The sequence below is a fragment of the Ascaphus truei genome, chromosome 18, assembly GCF_040206685.1.
Source record: "Ascaphus truei isolate aAscTru1 chromosome 18, aAscTru1.hap1, whole genome shotgun sequence".
Taxonomy (NCBI): Eukaryota; Metazoa; Chordata; class Amphibia; order Anura; family Ascaphidae; genus Ascaphus; species Ascaphus truei.
Window position 1 is genome coordinate 21,434,037 of NC_134500.1, and position 22,075 is coordinate 21,456,111.

At 41.9% G+C, this 22,075-nt stretch overlaps 1 protein-coding gene across 3 annotated transcripts in view; it reads right to left on the reverse strand.

Moving 5' to 3' along the window:
• THSD4 (thrombospondin type 1 domain containing 4) overlaps positions 1-20,346 on the reverse strand; it is a 531,228-nt gene extending 510,882 nt beyond the window's left edge. For 2 of the 3 annotated variants that reach the window (XM_075575821.1, XM_075575822.1), the window contains exon 1: positions 20,060-20,346. The gene's annotated coding sequence lies outside the window, so the exon portion shown is untranslated. The remainder of the gene's footprint in view (positions 1-20,059) is intronic. The other variant, XM_075575820.1, reaches the window with a different exon arrangement.
• Between the last annotated feature and the right edge of the window lie 1,729 nt (positions 20,347-22,075).

Here is a 22,075-nt window from a genome sequence, read left to right on the forward strand (position 1 = left end):
TGAATCATCTCGAAGGCAGTGACCCTACCACTGAGCTAGTCCTACAGCCGCACACTTTAAAGCTACAGTTCAAGCTGCCATTTAAAAATTATTATTATTTTCCCATTCAATATGTGGATCAATACAATCTACAGTGATTAGCTAAGTTGCCGATCTATCCGTTCTCCAGTAATCGATCCTAGAATCGGGAGTTATTTAATTCACTGCTAGGGCTGCACAAGAGTACACAGGATGCAAAGTTCTGTGTGGAAGATCATGTGACCAGGCAGTTACTAGATACAATTGGTGCACTGCTAGAGAGAGGGCGGGGCTCCAGCCTTTCTAAGAAGGGGAAGGGGCTGTGACTTTGTAAATGATTTCTATAGAAACAAAAATGCCTGTTAAATTATAATACATTAAAAATGTCTTTAAAAATTGTTTATATTTTATTTTTGTAAATGCTACAAAGTATTTTCTCATAATACAGAACTGCTTTATTTTAAAAAAATTAAAAAAACACATGTAGGATATTGCTTGAACTGCAGCTTTAAACACCAAACACACAGGAACCCTAAAATCCATTATCATAAGGGGTACCCAGAAAGAAGTTCAGATAAGTTGTTTAGCTGGAACAATAAGGCAATGGTTTCAAACTGTAACATATTGCATGCATTCCCAGCCAGGAAGGTGAGACATGAATAAGAATAAACTGTGTAGACACAATGATGCACTTTCCTCTCTTCTACAAATATTTTGAACTGCAGTTATCTACAAATCATCCTTGAATACCAACAATACTAACCATTTTAGGCTGACTGGAGAAGAGTGGAAGACAGTCGGATAATTACTATCATTCAGGCAAGGGAAATGGGAAAGAAAATAATGTGACTTGTCATCATGGTGAAATATACTGCAATACAAACCTTATGTACTGGAATACCAATGTTATCAGAACATCTGCACTGCAATGTATTTCTGGCATTGAGGGGGTCCATGAATTTCAACATTATTCTCTATTCCTTTCCATTTTCCACCCCACCCAATTTTTAACTCCCTTGCCACATCGTACAGTGATTAAGCTGAAGACAAGGATTCTGGGTAATGACATGCAAAGCAGTACCCAATAGGCCTGGTCACTTTTAGTTACTTATCCACTGAGATGAAACTATCAAAGTTTGACTTGATGCACAGCAATTTTATTTTTTTCCCACTTCAAGTGTTGGAAACGTGATCAAGTTTCTTAAAATTAAACTCAGCTCTATTAGTCAGAAGGGCAATTATTGGATATTTCTGGCTCATAGAAAATGTGTTAAAAGGAACAAATCAGGGCAACATATGAAGAAACTGATACATCCTATGAAAATATATGGGTCACTTAACTCCGTCTGTTAATCCAGGCAGCCAATCCAGATTGGGGATATGTATAAAGAGGAAATGTATTCTTCTAGACATGGGGCAATTATTTTGTCATTCATCAAATGTTTAAACGTGTTAAATTTCATAGCTCAGAGGTTAAAGCCTCAAATACTACATCCCCCCTTTTATTCTCTTCTTATTTTTATATGTCAACGCATGTGACAATGTATCATTCTACATTCTTGCCTAAAATGGCAATTATTTGGTACTCCTTTTATAAATCTGTCAAAATCCTGATTGCGTGCCTAACGAAATGGCCGCCTTCTGACTTTGTGCTGCAGTCTGATACAGTATGTAACATTATAATACGAAATTTAACAAATTATTGTTACAGCTTTCAGAGTATTAGACAGTTTGCTGTTTGGAACACAGCAACAAATCAGTTTGTGATACTTTGTTGCCAAAGGCAGAGCAAAAAAAAAAAGTGTGTGTCAGAGTCTGTTTCAAAGAGGAAGTGGATATGACTTTCTAAATGGTTGCTGTAGCAGCCAAAGAATGATCAGTAGATTTAAAAAAAAATCATTAAAAATGTCTTTAGGAGTTAAAAAAAAACAAAACACAGTTATCAAATACAACAGAGCTGATAAAAAAAAATATATAGATTTTTTCACGTTTTCCTGCTTTAACGCCACTTGAGACGTGACAGATTTATCTGACGTCACAGAGGCCGATTTTGGTACTTGTTTATTTGGTAATAACTGTGCTGAGCAACTTCTCCCACAACCCAAATAGGAACCATCTAAACACCATTGATATGATTGAGTTGGGGCCTACATTTTCCCCAATATGAAGAAGATATTTTCACATTATATTATGCATGAACCATTGGTGCAGTGAAGCACTATGAAATATGCTCTGTTAGCATCAAATTAACATCAATATACTGTACTTATTTGGGACCTTCAATATATAACCTGGTCCTGTAATAAACATTTTCAATCTGGCCCCATCATGTCAATATAATGTTTTAGAGACTGATACATGATATAGCCAATGCTGTTTGTATTGTATTGTTGGCAAAGTCATGCTCTTAGTACACACATCAGCAACTCACAGGGGAAGCTTATTTAAGCCTATGTGGGTGTGACTTTTATACAATTAAAATACTAGAGGGAAAATAGCCTTTAACCTCTTGACTGCCTGAGAACCCTTCTTGGCCAAAGGGTTAAATAGCAGTTAATCTTTTATTGTACTACTCATTTAAAAAAGATGTGAATTACTGTAAGAAAATCTGTAATAAACAATAAAGGGATTCAGGTATCCAAATCAGTTGTATATACAGCTTAACCCCGTTATAGCGCGATCCGTTACAACGCGAATCCGCTTAACGCGATGCAAGCGTGGCTCCCAATTTTTGTATTTATGAATACTTTACAACACGATTATTGGTATCTTAAATACTTTATTTTACAATGCCTACAATTGTACATTATTTCTAACGTGATCCGCTTATAACACAATGTGATTATTTGGACCCAAAGCACAGCGTTATAAGGGGGTTGAGCTGTATAAAGCCGGATTCTCCTTGCTAGGGAAGTCTTTAATCCCATTTATGTAAAATAGACCATTTTCTCCGTTCAGGAGAAGACCTCAGTATACTGAATAGGATCCTTGGTATGTACAAGACATTTATGAAAAGGTTTATCACAAGAGCCGATAAAGCAATATTGCTTGATGTCAACGTAATCCGACTTCTGATTAATAATTACAGGAGAAATTAAAGATCAACATAATTCCCTTGAAAAATCTCTGCTTTTGTACCTGATCCCACTCTTGATTTACCAGTCTGTCTCACTCATTCCATAAAATCTCTTCTCATGTCTCCCACATAACATTTAATTCCCTTCCTCCTCTTATTTCTCCTGCACTGCCCATGTCTCCCTTTCCCCTAACCTCACCTTGACTGCAGAGTATCACTGTGTTTCAATCAAGCATACAGAGGGCCTCAGGCTCATTGATTAATCTGCAGGTCCCGTACTGTTGCAGACATTGCTGTTGCCTGTGTGCTGGAGGAGAACTGGCAAGTTGGATCTGCTTCAGACCCCATTAGTATCTGATGTGAAAAGGTGCTGTAGTTGTAATTGAGGAGTACAGCCCACTGAGAAACCCAACCAGGAATACATAATATGGGCACAATGCTCAAACACCCTTAACCCCTTAAGTGTCCTAGGGACAGACAGTACTTTGTATGTCATCCCAGCAAAGAATGGAATATAAAAATGTTCTAATCAATAATATTAACGACTATGCTTTTCTCAGTATTCTCAAAAAGGGGGAAGTGGCGCACTCAAAACAAATAATCCCAGAAAAGTCATTTTTAGGTGCAAAATCCCATGATAAGGCCCCCCCCCCCCAAAAAAAATGGAGCCCAGCTCACAAGTAGAAAAAACAGGCAGAGAAAAACTTACTCAAAATCGGAGTCTGCACTCAGTGTGTAGTTTGCAAAACTTATATATTTTAGCATAGTACAAGTAAAAAAAAACAAAAAAAGTACAAAAAATCACAATATAATGAATATCAATAGCTCAATATCACATAAAAATACAAAAAGGGCTGACACGCCTGAGAAATCCTCAACGTTTCGTGATCCAGGCCTTGTCCACAGGAAATCTCAATTTCAACACATTTGACTGCAAGTTATATGATATTTATAATATGATATTTATGATGATAATAATAGTATTAACCTTTACAGTGCCGGAAGTCCAGTCGCACCAGCATGCAGGCCTCCAACATTTGCGGCCATGGGATAGTTTCCGTAGTGTTCACATGACATGACATGAAAACGAGCATTCCTAAACTAGAGGGAATGAGGGGCAATGTTGAAACAAAGGTTAAAGTGGCTGCTCATTGTGGGAGTGGTGTATGCCTCAGGATGGAGCATGGTGTAGCCTCATGGTTACTGATTTCGTATGTACAGCACCCACACCCAAAAAATAGTTCCTGTACTCCTGTCAACAACACATTGAATTTTTATTGCAAATAAATTGCATTGTTTGCTCACTGCAGTAAGAGCTATTACAGACTTAGGCGGCGTTTATAGTTGGTGCGCCCGGCGTGAATTAATGGCCTTACCTCTATGAGGCAGGCCATAGAGCTCGCGTGCGTGCGTGCGATTCTCCAGCAGGCTTTCAATTTTGTATTTGCCGCGCGACGGCCAGGTTAACGAGCGCGGTCCAGCCAATTAGGGCGAACCGCGCACGTGACGTCACATGCCACGCTTCCCCGTCGTGCAACCGCTATACACAGAAATCACGTGCGTGATCTTACTATAAACGAAGCCATAGGCTGTGTGTATCAAAAACAAAGCAAAATGCTAACAAATTGAGCTGATCCAGCTATGCCTCGAGGCTGCAGCTTGGGGAACTCCTTTGAGGCATAGGCTTCCTCTATATGTAGGGGTGCTTCTTTTTGCTAGTCACAGTCCATGTACTTATACTGAACTAATTCTCCAATCAGTCTAGAGAGTGCACGTTACTGGGTATTCTGTACTCTGTCTGTGGGGAGAGGTACCTCTCTTTCGTGATACTTAATTGACACTAGTGCACCCAGACTATAATTTACACAAGGTCGAATGGGTGGCCTCTCCTATATTTCCTCTATATGAATCATGAGGGTAGTCTGGAGCCATTCGTGGGGACGCTAAGTAGGGCACTGTCCCTAACTATAAAACAATAACAGGGATTCTTACCCTATATCCTAGACATCATCTATATGACAACCTATATACAATATTCACAGTGGAGCCCCTCACCTGCAACTCCTCAAGGGACCTGACCTAGAAACCTCTCCCCCTTTATATATCCTGCGATAACATCACTACCACTAGGCAGAAGTGGGTGGGGCTATGATTCTGCCTAGTCACCCAACACAATGTGATGGGGAAAGGGACGTTACTCTGTGTGGGCCCATGTCGTTAACCCTCTCAGGCCATAGCAATCCCAAAGGGCGGTTACATTTCTCAAAAAACATCTGAACACAATATTTTTTTTTTATTACAAGCAACATACAAAACTTAATTCACTATAAAACATCCGTCCGTCTTCTGCTGCATGTAATTGGTTCACCACATTAAAATTACATTTCATCATCTGTGACGGTTCAGGGGATTCCTTCCCTCCATGTGTCCCTGGTGCTGCGCTTCCTCCTGCCTTTCATGTCCCTTCCTTGCCTCCCCGTTCTGTTCTCCCTTCCTCCTCCCACATCCGTCCCTCTGCGGCAGTTCCCGAAGCTCTCCCAGCGTCTTTGCGCATTCCCCGCAGGGCACGCGCGCCTTCTCAGTCTCCCGTTTCCCTTTACAATACTCCCCGCTCACGGTCCCCCTCTGCCCCTGCTCCATTCCCCTTACCTTCTGCATGCTCCCCTCCGGTTCTCCCCGGCATGGCAATATATATTTAAAACCAGAGACAGAACATAAAACACAGACAGAGCTGGGTGTACATCCAGTGAAACCCATACACGGTACAGTGCCTAAATATATATGTATAAATATCTATTAAATAAAATGGTCTTTTAGTTTAAGATTTTTGGCCAAAATTGTTGTAAGCCCCTGAGCCACTGCACGGCAGACCACATTTCCAGGGGTCCCTAACACTAATATAAATTCTTAATAATCTGTGCAATACCAGGAAGAATGATTTATAATAAATCTGTCAATATTAGTTGCAAAGTTCTAAGTCTACCATGCTCAGTAGCACTCCTCTGTGACACTCATATGCTTATATATATGTTGTGGTTATTTTGGGGGGTTCAATAGGAGCTTGTTAGGTGTCCAGTATGTTTTAAAATTCTTGTTCAGCTAGTCTTAGCTGATTGGAGGGTGGCAACCTCCTACCTAATTGAAGCTTACCCCCTCCCACATTTAAATGGTTAAAAGCTCACTCCATAGCATCTCCCACTCAGGGGAACTTGCTTGCTTGTAGTTTGGTTGTGACAAATCTAATACAGAGTGCTTTTCCTGGTAATGTACAAGTCATTAAAAGCTTCAATCAGACTTAGAACTTTGCAACTAATATTGACAGATTTATTATAAATCATTCTTCCTGGTATTGCACAGGTTATTAAGAATTTATATTAGTGTTAGTGACCCCTGGAAATGTGGTCTGCCATGCATTGGCTCAGGTGCTTACAACAATTTTGGCCAAAAATGTTAAACTAAAAGACCATTTTATTTAATAGATATTTATACACAGTGGTTGACAAATCACCAAAAAATCTACTCGCCACACAAAAAAATCTACTCGCCACCTAGTACCAAACGTGTGCTGCTTGGGCCAATATTTACTCGCCCGGGGGTTAAATCCACTCGCCCGGGGCGAGCAAATGTATAGGTTTGTCGAACACTGTTTATACATATATATTTAGGCACTGTACCGTGTATGGGTTTCACTGGATGTGCACTGAGCTCTGTCTGTGTTTTATGTTCTGTCTCTGGTTTTAAATATGAATACTTTACAACACGATTATTGGTATCTTGAATACTTTATTGTGTAATGCATACAATTGTATATTATTTCTAATGCGATCCGCTTATAACGCGATGTGCTTCATTGGATCCCTAGCACAGCGTTATAAGAGGGTTGAGCTGTATTGATTTTACTCATGTTATGTTTTTTTCTCATACTATACATTGCAAACTACAATCACTTATGAGCCAGACTAAGACAACACAAAGCCCACAGGCACATTTTGATCCCCTTCCCCCTCTCAATGTCAATGGAATCTGAAGGCCTGTGGTGCCTTTTTGGTCCACTTAATCCTACTAAGAATTCTGCAAGAATATACAACTTTTCTATAGTATTACTTTTTGGCATTTCTCCCTGCAGGAGAGATTATTTCGAGAAGACACTGCTCAACCAAATGCTTTAATCCTACTGTGATACGTCCCATTCTTGAACTGAAGTCACTCATTTCATCTTAATAATTACACAAATGTTAATACGGCATAAGAATATGCAGCTAAGATAGTGCCAAAGTCAAATAAAGTCCTTGTATTTGGCAGAGGCTGGAACTGAACCCACAAGTTTGTGTATTCAAGATAATATTTAACCATTCAGCCATGCCTCTCCATACAAAGGTATGCTCACTCTGCTTCCACTTTTCAATTGTTTTAAATTGATATTCTTTGCTAATAGTGTAAGAAAGGTTATAATGCTGAACATACCTTATTATTAATAATAATGTATTTTTATATATAGCCCTGACCGTGGGCACGCAGGCTTGTCTCACTTATTTGGAATGAATCGAAAGGAACTATTCGTTTTTTATCGCAGTAGTTTCCATAACAGTTTCTAAGACTATAACAGGGTCGCAATGAAGTAAAGAACATATCCATTAAAATTTCATTTTTCAAACATGACTCCTACATTCCAATAATTTGGCTCCACAGATCTTGACAAATGTATAGAGCACAGTACACAGAGTTGCCACCTTCGACTGAAGGCCACCCCAAACACAGCACATACCTCTGGCATCCTCCTGCAACTCTCTTCAATATGCCACGACAATGGGATGCTACGTGACATCACGCGGCGTTAAGTTGCCATGACAATGTGGCACCGCATGACGTTGTGATGTCACGTAGCGTCTCGTTGTTATGGCAGCGGGTGGCATGGGATGCTGTTACGTCACGTGGTGCTCCCGTTGGCATGGCAATGCGGCGCCATTTGACGTTGCACAGCCATATTGCCAGTAGTTGCAGGGGAAGATGCAGGGAGATGTTGCCGTTGCGGCCCGCCTGCCCAGCGTTGCCACAACCAGGAGGTTTACTAGGTAAACCCGTAGTCCGGAAATATGTGGTGAAAACCTGTAGTCTCCAGGTGAAACCCGGAGTGGTGGCAACCCTGACTGTACTGCAGATAAAGTGACTTGTCTAAGGTCATTGAGAGTTGGAAATTGGACTCCGTTTATGCTTACCCCCCAAGAAAAGTGTATATGGCCCTTATTCTGTAAAGTGTGAATACTTTGATCCGGCGCTAAACCCACAAAAATACCCAGTGAAGTCAATCTGGATTTTCGTGCACTAGGGCTGGATCAGTACTAGTCACACTTTACAGAATAAGGGCCTTTATCTCTAAGGGGCTGATTCAATATACGTTGAAGCAGACGCTCACAGTGCGATCAGCAGAAATCTTTAATTCATGCCTCTTATCCCTACAACAGGAATCAGTGTATGCAGAATGCACAGTTCCACAATGCAAAGCACACCTTCATTTTCAGAATGGAAGACATTCCCCTTGGAGTTATACAGATTAGGTTAAATCGCCATAAAATGATCATTCTATCATTTTTGCTTTCATTAAAGGTCACTTGTCAATTTAAAAAATAATCACACACAAAGTTGATTTGTTTTTCCTGTGTGTCTAACTGTTAAACATATTTGCAGTAGTGAGTTACGGGATTTGCTAAAATGAAATCCATTTGATGATTAGATACAGTGCAATTATATAACACAAATAATGTGCATTGCTATATTCCTTATAACTGCAGTGCGGTATGTTGGCTAACAATGCTACTGTATGGGAAGACCTCTACAGAACTGCCTACTTTGTTACAGCTCCCTGGCGGGTCTTGAACCCTGGTTTCTGTGCTCTTACACTGGAGCTCTGCCTGTTTGCCACTAGTGATTGGGTTCTAGAGATCCTTCCTGACTGCCGATTGCCTCACCGCCAGCACCTGCTCCCTGCCTGCAGCCAGCCTTTAGAAACCTCCGCTTCCTGTTGCTTCCTGATTATTGTGGTTTTTCCCTGTAATCTAGCTTGCTGCCTCATCTTGTTGTTGCTGTCTCTACGGGAAGTGGCCCTATTTCGGACCTTACCCCACTGCCTGCCTCTGACCTTGGCCTGTACACTAACCATGTCTCCTGTCCTGGGTATCTCAATGGGTAAGGGGTACAATGTGTCTGTGTGCATTAAAGTGTATACAGATGCTCACCGTCCACTGACCACGGCTACCTGCCTCTGCCCAGTTCTTGCTAGCCTGCCCCAGCCACTGGACTCAAACCCTGTAGTCGCTCCCCTTGATAATCCCAGACGAACCCAGCCAGGCCATGTTTCAGGACCACGTAAACATAAACAAATAGCAAACAATAAATAAATATGTGCATTTCCATATGCAGATTTCTTGGTCATGCCTAAGGCCTCTGACATAGTAGGCGCGTGCACGACAGAGCGCATGGCCTCGCGCGCGCCTGTAGCTTGAGCGATCCGAGGCCTGTAGGATTTCTATGACGTGCGCGACGGGGAGGCGTGGCGGAGGCGGGCCGTGACATCACATGAGCGGTTCGCCCTAATTGGCTGAACCGCACATGTATCCCGGCCGCCGCGCGACCAAATCAACATCTTTTGTCGGCTCAAATCTGCTGCTCCGTCGCGCTTCCTCAATCGCGCGCACTACGGCCGGCCCCATAGATCCCCTGCATTTTGTTCGCGCGGAGTATGGACGCGGCCTAAGACATGCTCTGGTTTGAGGTACCCAACCATCCTTTTCCTGCACTATGTCATATGGTGGAGTCAAACAAATAATGAGAACACTACAAATAGAGTAGGATTTGGGGTCATCTACTTCCGCGGGGACAAAACTACATTTTAAACCAAATCAAATAGTAAGGGGGCAAGGAAGAAAAAAAAAATGATCCTTTTTGAATTTTTTAAATTAAGTATTGTAATAAAAATGGAGATATGGTCAGTGGGTCCTGAGGTTGTCCGTTTCCTGTGTTGTTGAGCTTGTCAGAACATAACAGCGGCATCTACAAACGCCCACTGGTGTATGTGGCGTCCATTGCAACATTCAAAGCAAGCATTCTGCACAGCCTGTAACACATTTTTTGGGGACAGGAGGTTAGATGAAGAGGGAGTAGGTTTTCAAAAATTCTTTTGAGTGACGCTTGTACATGGTTAACCCTATTTTTACCACAGCGGCATCATTAAAACCCCTTTGCTAGCAGGGGGGTCTGTTTCATATTAAGGATCAGCAAAGAGGTTAAGTGTAGAAGACTTGCCTTGTAAACCTGCTGCCCTGCTGTAAAGTTGAAGCAGTGGGTGAGGTGCGTTGGGACCGGGGGATGTGGAGTACAATTACTTTTTAATTTACTGTCCCTGAGGACTGTTACTTTGTACTTTGCAGTCCCAGAGCACCACTACTGTTTTATTGGCAGACTAATGGATCGACATTTTATTTAAAGAAAACATTATTTACGTTATAAATAAATGTAGTAAACTATTTTTTAAAGCCTCTTCAACTACTGACTAAAAGCAAACCAAACATACAAGGTGTGTGTGCGTGTGTGTGTATGTGTATATATATATATGCTTCTTCCGGCGATGTTACAATGGGTATATATATATATATATATAGTCCAGTTGCGATAGTGCAGAATAAATGAGTTCTTCAGTATTAGGTGATACCTTTTTTATTTGGACTAACAATTTGTCATAGGACAAGCTTTCGAGAGTTCTCCTCTCTTCTTCAGGTCAGGCAATACTGATATACAAAGGAATCTATGGCTAAAACAGTGTAGAAAAACAAAACAGATATACTGTAGATAAGGTAAGGTGCTAAAAGTGTTTGAAGCCAGGGGAGGGTGACAAGGAAAGGTATGGATATATATATATATATATATATATATATATATATATATAGCTCGGGGACTGGAGCTGAGCACCCCTGCTGTAAGGTGTGATAAGCGCAAATGACACGCTATCACACGAAAAGACCATTGACTTGAATGGGCTTTTCCTACAATAGGACGTCATCTGCGCTTATCTCAACTTACAGCAGGAGTGCGCAAACTTTCCCCGCTGCGCCCCCCTGCCTGCACTCCCTCCATGCTCACGCTCCCCCCCCCTTACCTTGTCTTCTGCATTCAATGATGTCGCGTGACATCACGTCGCCATGGCAACCTGACGTCGCATGACCCCATGGTGTCATTTGACGCTGGGTTGCCAAAGACAAGGTAAGAGAAGTTGCCGAGGCTCACGCGATCCCCCAGCATTTAATTTAAATGTGGAAAAAAAGGTGATAGTGCGCAGCTAATAACTAGTGAAAAACAAATATCAAGTGAACAGTGCACCGTGATTAAACAAACAATATTGTGGACCTTAGATGTGGGTCTTGCACTAATCGTGGGTCTGCAGCCTTTCTTGGGGGTGGCTCGACACCCCAGACACTAGACAAAAAACAAAAGAACAAGGCGCACAACGCACATAGTGTATTAAAGTATAAAATGTGACTTTATGGTTAAAAAATAAATAGTTCTGCGTACATCAAGTAGGGAATAAACAAGCAGTTGGTATATAGGTTTACCACACCAGGAGATAACACTGTGCGACACCCTCAGATGGATCTCAGCATGCACTGGGTCAGCAGTCGTCTCATCAGTCTCTTCCAGCGTCCTCTGTTAGGGGATGGTAGGTGGATGAGTCCCTTGTAGAGAGAGCCCCACAGCATACAGCTCACAGGTAAGTAAAGACGCCGTAGGATTCAGCATCCATGGAACACTGCAGCATTTGCCGCCACTCCTCGTTGGGCGCTCAGCGATGACGTCACTGGTCGCACCTCCGCTTCCGCAATGCTTCTCATGGAACACACAGCGTGCGTGTCAATCCAGAGTTGTAAGGCAGCGGGGAGAGATATTTCGCCAGGCAAATTACTAATAAACAGTGTCCAAACAATGTCCAGAATCACAAAGGATGGGGGGAGAAGAGCATAGACACCTCTTATCCAACGCGTTTCGTAACACTAGGTTACTTCTTCAGGGAATGTATGAAGAAGTAACCTAGTGTTACGAAACGCGTTGGATAAGAGGTGTCTATGCTCTTCTCCCCCCATCCTTTGTGATTCTGGACATTGTTTGGACACTGTTTATTAGTCATTTGCCTGGCGAAATATCTCTCCCCGCTGCCTTACAACTCTGGATTGACACGCACGCTGTGCGTTCCATGAGAAGCATTGCGGAAGCGGAGGTGCGACCTGTGACGTCATCGCTGAGCGCCCAACGAGGAGTGGCGGCAAATGCTGCAGTGTTCCATGGATGCTGAATCCTACGGCGTCTTTTCTTACCTGTGAGCTGTATGCTGTGGGGCTCTCTCTACAAGGGACTCATCCACCTACCATCCCCTAACAGAGGACGCTGGAAGAGACTGATGAGACGACTGCTGACCCAGTGCATGCTGAGATCCATCTGAGGGTGTCGCACAGTGTTATCTCCTGGTGTGGTAAACCTATATACCAACTGCTTGTTTATTCCCTACTTGATGTACGCAGAACTATTTATTTTTTAACCATAAAGTCACATTTTATACTTTAATACACTATGTGCGTTGTGCGCCTTGTTCTTTTGTTTTTTATTTAATTTAAATGCCTCGGTGGAAGAGCGCGGGGCCTCTGCAACCGCCGCACCACCCCTGGAAAATCTTGCGCCCCCAGTTTGCGCACCCCTGCCTTACAGGATAAGAGTCATAGGGGCCTATTCACTAAACTTCAATAAGTGCATTCATGCTGGTTAAGTGCCCTTTTTAACTGAGATTGCATGTGTAGCTATTCACAAAGCTTCGATAACATGGTATTATCGCACTAAAACAGATTTTTAATGAGCTTTAACACTCTGGCAATAACAAGAAGTGCGGTAGCTGAAAAAATGCCCAAACTCGCATTTTTTGCCAGAAACTGCTATTCTCTAGACTCCGATATGCATATCGGACCATAAAACCTCGCATTCTTTTTTCACAATCTAACGGTTGGTGAAATAGCAATCGCAATTTGCATTTCACAGAGTTTATTTTATTTTTATTGCATAGGATTGATACCGGGGGTCTACGGAGCTGACCAGCATTCATTTCAGCTCCGGAGACCCCCGGATTCAATCCCACGTAATAAAAATAAAATTACAGCTTAGCTAACCGCTAAGGTAATGAAAGGGTTAAATAGCAGGCATTGCTTTGTTGTTGGTAGAGGGTGGATAAAGGTGGTAGTTGCCACATGGTGAGTTTAGGTCTCCCGGGAGGGTTGCAGTAGGAGTTAACGGTTAAGGTAATGGTTAACGGTTAAGATTAACGGTTAAGGTAATGGTTAACCGTTAACTCCTTCATTACCTTAGCGGTTACAACCGCTAAGGTAATGAAGGGGTTAACTCCTCACACTACCTCCTGCAAGGCCTAAACACCCACCCGGGAGCAACTACCACCTTCAACCACCCCCTCTACCAACAACACTACACAGGAATGGGCACAAGTGCTATTAGCCAAATATGGCCTTTCCTTTTTTGAAGGGATGTCACATCACTCCAAAAAGGAAAGGCATCACATGGTATATATACCAATCCGATTGGTGGATATACCATGCGATGGCTTCCATCTTGTTTTTTAAGGATGTGACGTCAGCTTTAAGATGACTTCACATACCTAAAAAAAATGGAAGCTGTCACATGGTACACCAACCAATCGGATTGGGGGTGTACCATTTGACAGTCAAATGTGACGTCACATGCCTTATATAAGGCCTGTTTTGTCTCATTTGAGCCCAAGAAGCTGGCGGAGCAACATCTCTGGGACCCTTTGAATTACAAAGAAAGAAGACGGAAGAAAAGAATGAAGAACTCACCGGAGACACCGTTCAATCAACAGAGGATCGTGGACTTCTGCGTATCAGGCTGATGAGGAGCATTGTGTCGTGGGTCAAGAGTAGGACGACAAGGGTAAACCCCGGCAAAGGTAAGAAACCCACTGATTGTCTTTTATTTAATTGTGTATTTTTTTTTTAGTTTGCCCATTGACTGGCAATGTGGTCATTTATGCCCCTTTAAGGTTATAGATAAGCACAGTGACAAGCAATTCATTTTTTTTTATTTGGGGGCAAATGTTTGTTTTTATTTAATTGTAAAAGTAATACTCTGCAAAGTTTTTAAATCTCCCATGTCACGTGCCCGGGAAATTTAAACGCACGGGAGATACCGGCACCACATACCGGGATCTGTAACTCGGGAAGCAGGGGTCCCCGAGGCTGAAATGAATGTGGTTCAGCTCAGGAGACCCCCTGCTTCAATACTCTGTTATTAAAATTAACATTATCGCCTGTAAGAGCTGTGCACGGAGATGCAGCATCTCCCTGTGCAGCTCTTCCAGGCTGCTGGAGCGACCTGTCGCTCATCAAGCAAACACAAAGTAGTGTGATGATGTATTTTTTTTATCCACGCTATAAAAAACTTGCGATTTTTCTTAGTGAATACCGTTTTTACACAACTTTCTTATAGTGCGGTAAGAACATGCAAACCCGCTCAATAATGCCCTGAACTTATCGAAGTTTAGTGAATAGGCCACAAAGAATTAGTCCCATAACCTCTAAATTGTGTTTCCTACGGTTCTAGCATCCTCTGTGGAACAGGAGAAATTGTATTTTCTTTTGCATTTTGTTAGCTCACAACAAAATTATAGTGTTAAGCGCGTATGCGGTAGCTTACAGGACTTACTTCTATGAAGAAGAGACTTCTGCAATGTTGAAATCTCATACAGGGCAACATGAATGAGGAGCTTTTTTGCTGATCCAATAAAAGGTATCATTAGCTGGACACTGGTGTTATCCTTAGGCAAAGCATATTTAAGAGTAACAAACATCCTGATACTACTGTCTCTCTTACACTTTACTAGCACCTGAGGCTAGTCACACTGCAATAATACAGGGCATTAACTAAGCTCCACAGTCAGCTAATCCCTACCAGAGATCATTTTTTACCTGAAGGATAGAGAGAGAACTGCAGACAATATACAGTACTGCAACATAAGTGCGTTATTTGATGCAATGTAGGTCACATATTAGTTTGTGCTTTTTCAACATCATAATCATTTTGAAACATAATAATCTATAAACCTATGTTGAAAAGAACACATTGTGTTACAATAAACCTTGTTATGCAATGTACAGTGGATCTTCATTTATACATGTTCCCCCCAAAAGCAGCTCCCCTCTGCACATATCCAGCAAGCTAAGGGTTAATATCGGCATTTGCTTACTGCTGTATTTCGGCAGCCCCACCCTCTAGAATGTTAATGAGCCAAGAGGACAAAGGACTTTGAATTCACTGCTGTCTTCAGTCTACATCTGCGTCGCCCCAAAGGTGGACAGCCTTTGGTGCAGCCAAAGGGTGTGAGCCGTTTGCTGCCATTCACTGATATTTGGTGATATTAAAACTGCTCTCTTTCAATCTGAAACTCACCAGCCCTTTTATCCCCTGTACCCAATCTTCCACCTCTATCGGTCCATGAAATGTCTGTGAATTGACTGTCTAACTTCTTTTCATGTAATGTAACCATGTATTGTTATAACTCTGTGTCCAGGCCATACTTGAAAATGGGAGGTAACTCTCAATGTATTACTTCCTGGTAAAACATTTGTATAAATTAATAATTAAACATGTAGCACTTGTAGTGAGAACATAGATGCTGTAATTTGCACTATTTGTCGTTCATGACTGCTGGGTGCTTAGTGTGTTCACTTTAGGGACCTAGGGTGCTTTTATTGGAACCAAAGAGAATTAGTGTCAGTGTCATGTTTAACGTGTTACATGTAGGAGATTGGCAACCTTAAAAAAATCAGACAAATATAATTATTTTTAAATGTTTTAAATGTCAGTGTTTTCATAGTAACCTAATGCTCTGGAGACATTTAAAAAAAAGTTACCTTATTTTCTTTTTGTGTCTCCAGTTCTAACGTCAATCTCCACTGTTTTTCTTTTGTTTTGTTTTTTTATTTTAAAAGTAAGTATGATGCTATCATGGGTTAACCAGATAAGAGTGTAGCACAGTAAGTATAAAAAACAAATATTTTTTTATTGTAAGGGAGATTTAAAGCAGCAATACAACTTTCCCATCTTTATTTTACATTCTTACCTAAGCTCGCAATCGTTAGGTGCTCCTGTTACAAATCTGTAAAAATCCTGATAGTGTGCCTAACATAATGGCCGCCTTTCAGTTTCAATTAAACCTTAAAGAGGCAATCCAAGCGGCACTTTAAAAAAAAAAAAAACATTTTTTAAGAATTTTTGGTTTAATATGCCGCTTTTGATTACCTTTTATTAAAAACCAATTACCTAAGCTGCCGATCGATTCATTCTCTCGTGATCATTCAGCAAAATTCTGCTTCCCTGGGTTCACTCAATGGCTGCCTTTCCGTTTCAATCAATCTTTCAGTCAGTGTAACTCAGCAGCTACAATGTATTCTTATATTACTAAGGTAACATTATCTATTGTTACAGTTGGCTGCTCAAACTGCTGGGAACATGGGCAACAAATGATCACAAACAGGAAAGTGTTACAAAGGGTTTTCACTGCTGTGGAAGTGTGTTAAAACCTGCTATAAGAAATCAAAGGATGCTTTAAAAACTATTAAAATGGTATTAAGGGTAGAATAAAAATTGTCACTCTTATCTAATACTATAGGACTGATGTATTTAGAAAAAAAAAAACATATATGATTTCACATGTATTGCTGCTTTAAGAAAGCAGAGTAAATTAATTACTTTTAAATATTTTTGGCCGGCACCTTTTACACATCTAAAGTAACAGATTAAAAATGGTGCTAAATATCCTTAAAAGAATCTTTTTTAACAATACCCCCCCCAATACCCCCCTCCCTCCCCCCCCCCCCCCCGCCCCCCCCCCCACACACACACACACACACACACACACACACACACACACACACACACACACACTGCAAAGATCTTTGCGCAACCGAAGCAAAAGCAGCTCTTAGTTATAAAAATGAGGCAAGGAGAGTATTTTGTGTCTTCACTGTTCTAAGCTGTTGTAAAATGATCTGCACTTTTAACATGCTAAAAATGTTGATTGCAATCAGTGCATCTCCTACAGTATGGGTTTGCATGCTTTCAGTGTTTACTGTACCTGATAAAGATGTTTTACCTGGGCAAATGCTGGGGGGAAGAGGCTATCTTCTCCCCAAGCAGATCCATACACGGACACACAGAAACAGTAACACATGCTTCTCCTGCCAGTGGAAAGATGCCCCATGTATATTCTGTTTAGCTCTTATATTTTTATCGATAAAGGAACACGCACGCTTCAATAACAGGTGAGGTGCCATGGATGCCAAAGCAAGTTTAGCTTGTACAGATGTAGCAACGCTTAGTGTGCAGTGAATGTTATAATAATAAATAACTTTATTTCATTTAACACTTTTCTCCCAATGGGGCTCAAAGCGCTTCCCAGTTACAGTATAGTGAGCGGTACGCAGCACATATTACTTTTTACAGACACAGCCCCTGCCCAGATGAGCTTATAATCTATGTTTTTGGTCATAGATCACAGGGAGATAAAGTGACTTGCCCAAGATCACAAGGAGCTGACACCGGGAATTGAACTAAGTTCCCCTGCTTCAAACTCAGTGTCGTTATTTTCAGAGTCAGTGTCGTTACGCACCGAGGCGCTCCTTCTCCAGTCATTTATACATGTTGTTGCACTTTTAGGGAGATAACAAAAATGCTGTAATTTAATAGCATTTCATGATTTTGCTGGGTAATGAGCAGCCGTCACGGCACAGAAGAATTAATGCTACCCGGAGTCCCATTCAGAAGCATGCCTACCCCACCACCTTCTCCCCTTCCCAAGCCCCATCACGATAGACACTCTCCCCGGCACCGTGGACTTTTCTTGTTCATCAATGTCGCCAAGGACAGTCCATCTGTGGATATGAATCACGAAAACAGCGCTCACGTGGATTTATAAAAACAAGTGTTTATTCTAGGATGATCGACGTTTCTGTCCCAGGTGAGGACCTCTCTCAAGAAATTTCAACATCTGGCACCGAAACGTCCGTCATCCTAGAAAAAAAAACCCCACTCTTTTTCATAAGTCCACGTGAGCGCTGTTTTCGTGATTCATAGCGCTTATATTTAACAGACGGAATAGTTATGCAGAGATCCAAAAATTTCACAGTGAGTTATAATGTAGATTATGTTTAGGGATTCCGGTTTGTGGTTTTAACAGGAAAACACAGAGAGAATAAAAACACCACCGGTTGATCATCTTCCACTTCCTGTTAAAACCGATAAAAGACGGAAATAAATCACCAATTCTTAGTGAATTAGACCTCGTCACAACCCAGCAAGAGATAGGATGCAAAAGCAACCCAAAGGGACCATGGAAACTGGAGGGGGAAAAAAGTGCCCAGATAAACACAGAATTCAAATGTGTATCAATATTTTTCCATCGTTAACACTGATAAACACAGTGTTTTAACAAAATGAAAACCCCAGAAAAACAAAACAATAAACACAGATTTCACAAACAAAAATGAACACCACAGTCCATAATTATTTTAAAATACAACCCCCCCCCCCCTTCCCCAAAAGTCTGCAACAATGAAAGGATTTGTGAACAAATTGAAGGACACACGTCCATTTAAAAACTGCTATGCAAACATCAAGGACATTATTGTTGCTTTTGTGTCTATCTATAAAACACATTTGCAGTACTGACATGATTTGATTTCCAACGCTACTATCATAAATGTGTTTAATAACTAGACTCAGTGCAGCCATAACACAGACAACACATGTCCTTTGGGCTTTGTCAAGGTTAATATAGCAAAGTGTTATTCTCTGTGGACCAATGATAGGGTGTCAGTAGTTGTATTGGTCCCACAAAGAGTTAAATATTTAGTAGGTTGTGACACCTTTAAATGGACCAACATATGAAACATGCACAAGGAGACCGATTGCTATTTCAGTCCAGTACAAGGTATCACAACTTGCACCAATAGCAGTTACAAGTTGAACATCAAACATCTGGAACTATGTACAGTATGCTGGCTAAGAGAAGAAAAAAATCCTTTTTATGAATGACTCCTGTTTTTATTGTGATTTCCACGAACCTGAAGACTAACTTTTCCTGTCACTCTGTTTCCCTTTCTTTCCTCTCCCCTTGATTTGTATAATGGTTGTTGGCAGAGTTTTCAGATAGATGTTTCATACGTCATTTAAAATTAGACATCCTTGAACGCCCAACTCTAGGCAAGGCAGCTATTTAATCCCAGGATTTATTGCTGTTCCTTAGCCCTGGAGCAATTAAACTCGCTTTTCCCTGCACGACTCAGGGGCGGAAGGACGCCAGGTAAAAATCAAAAAGGAAACATTGCAATAATAACCAAAAGATAAACATCGCGATTCATTTATTTTATTTATAAAATGTTTACCAGGAAGTAATACATTGAGAGTTACCTCTCGTTTTCAAGTATGTCCTGGGCAATTAATGCAGCTGCTTCAGTTCCAGAGGGACTTATAACCACACAAACACTTTGCAAGTATCCAGGAATTAAGGGGTTAACATTTTCGTGCAGATGCCCCTGCACAGGTAGTGATAATAACCCTTTACACTCAGGTAGCAGCCAGACTGCATACTGCACCTAAAAGATTTATAACCCTATCATACAGTGAGAGCACATAATACACATCTATTTTCACATCAACAATTCCAAGTATGAGTGTGTTTGTATATAGCACTAACCATCTATGCTGCACTTTGTACTAGAAGCATTTAATGTGAAAAGGTAAAACACAGGGATACAAGCGCCAGGTATTACAAGAAAGGATTCCCTGGGCTGCCAGGCTTACCATCTTAAGTGCTGCCTGCAGAGATCTAACATCTGGAAGATTTACCTGTGTTGGAAACATTAGCCTGCGAAGCTCCCAGGTCTCTGCAATCCTTTCCAGACCCTCCAAATTCTCCCATTCACAAACCAAAGCAATGAAAAGTCAGTTTATCCCTGTAGTCCAGCAAAAAAATCCTTCGGAAGGAGGAGATCTGATAAGACAAAAAGTGCATGCAGGTTTCCTCCAGTTCCCTGGCAACTCCACGCTGTGGGAAAGAAGGAAGCTTCTCTCCATGCAGCTCTGTCCACCAGCGCTTGACTTCTTACTTCATTTGAGAAGTGTACTGTCAAGTGTGAGGGAAGCCCACAGGAAAGGTTGTACTCTCTGCTACCATCTGGTGTCCTTGTGAGTTTAAGGATGAAGGGGAAAGAAATCCCAAATATCTACAGTACTCTTCACAAACAGTGGGCTCCTCAAGCCCAGTAATCGAAGTTTGATGGTGCTAGAGCAGAGGTGGGCGACTGCAGTCTTCAAGGGCCACCGACAGGTCAGGTTTTCAGGATCCCTGCTTCAGCATGTGTCTCAATCGAAGACTGAGCTACTAACTGAGCCACCTGTGCTGAAGCAGGGATATCCTGAAAACCTGACCTGTCGGTGGCCCTTGGGGACAGGAGTTGCCCACCTCTGCTCTAGCACCCTCAAACTTCGATCACTGGGCATGAGGAGCCTACTGTTTGTGAAAGGTACTGTAGGTACTGTATTAATTATCTTTAACTGTGCATGCAATGTCTTGTATATAATGTATAACCCTGTTCACTTAATGTAGCTATGTATTTGTAACCATGTACTGTTATTTGTCACCATAACTCTGTGCCCAGGACATACTTGAAAACGAGAGGTAACTCTCAATGTATTACTTCCTGGTAAAACAATTTATAAATAAAAATAATTAAAATCCTTAAAACCTGACCTATTGGGTGGCCTTTGAGGACAGGAGTTGCCCACCCCTGTACTAGAAGATGTGGGGTGCCACTACTGTTTTATTTCCCCATCCATAGTACCACTACATTTTTTATTTTCACACCAAGTGAACCACAACTTTTGTGGAAATTTCCACACATAATTTCACTTCGATTTGAACCCTTTGAGTGCCAGCAGAACCATGGCACCGGAGCGCCAGCGCCCACATCGTAATCATGTAACCACTTCTGGGAGCAATCCCGTGATCGTGACATCCATGAAGATGGGAACGGAAGAGACTGAGTCCTCTTCTGTTGCTCTGCTGGCCAGACCACGCTCTCCACGGCTCCCACGTGTCATCTCCTCTAGAAAAGGAGCAGAAGGCTCATGACGTAGATACTACGTATTGCAAAACAGTGCAAATACCCTTGCACTGGCCCTGGCTGAGGAGAGAGACATGCTGAGGGGTAAAGTGAGAGGAGAGAGAGAGAGACATAATGTGAGGGAAGGGAGAGAGAGACATGTGGGGGTAGTGTGGGTGGAGAGGAGAGCGAGAGACATGATGTGGGGGGAGGAGATAGAGATTTTCTATGGGAGGACAGATAAATACATACTGGGGGAGAGGAGAGAGAGAGACATGTAGGGGAGGAGAAGAAAGGGGGACATACGGTGGGGAGAGGTGAGACATGCTGGGTAGGTGTGGTTGAAGAGAGAAATAGAAGCTTGACGGTTAAAGAGAATGACATGAAGGGGAAAAATAAGAGGCTCAAGGGGGAAGAGAAAGACATTAGAGGAAAGAAATAGATAAGGGAGAAATATTAGTGGAAGGAAAGAAGAAAAAGGAAGAAGGAAAACAATGAAAGACATGCGGGGGAGAGGAGAGACAAGTGGGGGAGAGGAGAGACATGCTGGGAGGAGAGGAGAGACATGCTGGGGGGAGAGGAGAGACATGCGGGGGAGAGGAGAGACATGCGGGGGGAGAGGAGAGAAATACATGAGATGAGGGGAGAGCAGAGACACAGAAGGGGAAAAGATAGAATAACACAGGGTTGTGCGAGAGAAAGATACAGTACTAGGGGGAAAGGAAGAGAGAAAGACATGAGGGGAGAAGGGAATAAAGAG